Below are 3,444 nucleotides of genomic sequence, written 5' to 3'. Positions count from 1 at the left end.
AAGTGTGGGTTCTGGAGTCAAATAGACATGGGTGTAATTCCCAGTTCTGATACCTTTCACCTGTGTGACTGTCAAGACTTGTGAAGGTTCTGAGATTTCATCTTACTTGCAAGCTAATAAGTTAGTCTGCCACATTTTCATGGATGCTAGCAGAAGACATGAGATTACTGGGTCAGAGATAAGGGACTTTATTTCTCACAGCAATAGTGTTAGCCAGAGTATATGTATTTTCTTGTGTCACTACTTCTTGTCCCAAAGTCTCATAGGAGCTACTTGAAGAGAGCCAGGTGACACCTGCACATGCTGTGTGTTGTGTTACAGGAAAGCAACACTGAGTTTGATAAATCTTAATCTTTTATGATGAGCAGTAAGTGTTCCTGCCTTTACTCCAGAGGGAGATACTCTATCTTCCAAAGCTATTCACTCTACACATATCCTTGAAAAGGTAGTCTAGGACAATGTCAGTCACTGTTTCTGCTCACAAGAAGTGCAGAAATATGAGAGACCCACGGGAAATTGTCTCACAACAGTGATCATAATTTAGCTGGGTGTGGGGGTGCCCACCTCTAGTCCTACATACTCAGGAGGCTGAGGCAGGAGGATTGCTTGAGCCCAGGAGTTGGAGGCTGCAGTGAGCTGTGATCACACCACTGCACTCCAGCCTGGGGGACAGAGTGAGACCCCATCTATAAAAAAATTATGATCATTAGAAAGTTATCTAACCTCTTTGAGTCTCAGTTTTTTTCATCTGCAAAATGTGTATCATAATAGTACCTACCTATGGAGTTGTGAGGATTAAATGAGTTTATACCTGTCAAAGTACTAAGCACTTAGAAGATGCTCAATATTAGTTTTGTTCCTCCCACACTCACTTTCTCATCACTACTGTTAGAAGGCCCTACTATTATGCACTTGTTCTGTTCCTGTAGTCATTACCTGGCTCCCAACGAAGACCTCAGTTTATTTCTCACGACCTTTACTCACTCATTTGCTAGTTTCCATCCACATCTTGTCAGGATAGAAGTCCCACTTAATTAATTAATTTATTTAACAAATAGTTATAGAACACTTAGGATGTGCCAGATACTGTGCTAGGTTCTGGGGATACAGTAACTAGAAAATGAAAAAGACATAGTCACCACTCCCATGAAGTTTTCCCTTTAGTTGTGGAAACAGACATTATACAAATAAATCATATAAAATTATTCGTTACCAGGAAAGCATAACATATCCCCTGTTTTATTCATTTGATCTGTGCGGCCCTACTGAAAGCTAGACACTATCCCCATAGCATCACATCTCTTACTACTTTTCCTTGATGGAGTCAGACTTCACTTCTGGGCCCTAACTAGGTGAAAGGTCAGTCTAAACTTGTGGACCAGCTAGGATATAGAACACTGTCCAAGGAGTGGAGTCCTATTACTTTCCAAGACAGGCAAAGACACTAGTGATAGAAAGGAGGGTCAGGGAAACAAGGCTTCTAGAATCTGCTGAAGACTTGAAAGAACAGGTCCCAGTTGGCATTAGCAGAGCCATTCTATAAGAGAAAACACAGCTGCCAAAGGGGTGTTTGGAAGCAAATCTGTTAGCTATCACTCCTAAGGAACCTACATAGAATCATCATTTTTCACCATTAATTAGCTACACAAACCTTCCTTCTCTTCCTCAAAGGTCAGCCTCACCTCTGGTATATAAAGAAAGGATCACATACTCCAAACTAGTGAGATATTTCACCGGATTGCTACCATCCTTCCTCCTCCTAGGCGAGTATTTTCTCTCTCCAGTAGGATTATAAGAACCTTGAAGACAAGGCCTATACCTTAAACTTCTCTTATAACTCACTTCTATTCCTTCCATTCCCAGCAAAGCCTGCATCTGTTCAGTGACACAAACAATCTGTTCTTAAAAAATAACTAGCTAAAAAAAGGAATGATGCTATGGAATGGCATGGTGTTTACAAGCAGATTCATGGTTATTTTATTTATAAAAATTCCCAGGCTTCTTTGGTCAGTCACGCTTATGGTATCAACAGAAACATTTTTTCCCAAGTAATTTGTGAGCCCAAAAAGATTGGTCTCCCTAGTTTCACAGATAGAAAGTCAGGTGTTAATTTGAACCAATCACATGCTAGTACAATACTGCTAGGAATAGAAGCAAAGAAACATTATCCCTAACTCTCACTTTAATCATTAGCTTGTCCTCTTTCTTAGTCTAATCCTTTTGATCATGAGTCAGGAACCTTTCCAAGCCTAATGCCAAAGCTTCTGCCACTGTTCTTCCCTGAGGCAAGGGGCACAGGGTGATTAACTTCTGGAGAAAAAGTGGGATATAAGGTCGTTACCTGTAAGCTATTGTAACTTGAGGGTCAAGGAGAGAAATCAACTTTTTTGAGAGAGTGGGATTGGAAGAAACTTTCCGATGTAGCAGCAAGGAGACCCTCACAAGTAGGGAAGAGGGAAAAGCTATGACAATTGCAAAAATTAGCCCAGGCACTGAGTCTGGCTGTTCACTTATCAGCACTGGGCTTGGGAGACCTTGGGAAGTCAATAATTCCTAACTTGATTCTAGAGAATAAGAATGGTATAATAGGAAATGCATAGAATTTGGGCTTTGACATCCCAATATACTTAAGTCTAAAGTTAACATACTGATGCACCTACTGAAAAAAACGAAAGCATCTTAGAACACTATAACTATAATCACTTCTCTCCAGACACCTCTTCCTTTTTATAAATTGTGAAATATACATACAAAAATTTTAATGGCTTTTTTTAGAGAAGTTTTGGTTCACAGCAAAAGTGAGAGAAAGGTGCAGAGATATACCATATAATCCCTGCTCCACACATGCCTAACTCCCCCATTATCAATATCACCCACCAGAGTGGTACATCTGTTACAATTGATGAACCTACATTAACACATCATTATCACCCAAAGTCCATCATTTACATTAGGGGTTTACCTCAGTGTTGTACATTCTAAGGGTTTTGACAAATGTATAATGACATGTATCCACAATTATAGTAGCATATGAGTAGTTTCACTGCCCTAAAAGTCCTCTGTGCTCTATTCATTCCTTCCTCCCTCCTAATCCCTAGCAACAACTGGCCTTTTTATGATCTCTATAGTTCTATCTTTTCCAAAATGTTATTAATATATAGTTGGAATCCTATAGCATGTAGCCTTTCAAATTGGTTTCTTTCACTTGGCAATATACATTTAAGGTTCTTCCATGTCTTCTCAGAGCTTCATAGCTCATTTCTTTTTAGTACTGATTACATACAGTAATTACATACAGCAGCCTAATGAAAAGTTACAAAGCTAATACCATAAGGTATTCACTACTGAGGTCAAGAAATAGAAGATTGACAGCACTCAAGAAACAACATCTCCTATGTGGACTTCTAAAAGACAACTAGTCTGGACTCTTTAAAATTTCAATAA

This window comes from Lemur catta, chromosome X (assembly GCF_020740605.2).
Source record: "Lemur catta isolate mLemCat1 chromosome X, mLemCat1.pri, whole genome shotgun sequence".
Lineage (NCBI taxonomy): Eukaryota > Metazoa > Chordata > Mammalia > Primates > Lemuridae > Lemur > Lemur catta.
Note: the sequence above shows the minus strand (reverse complement) of the source record.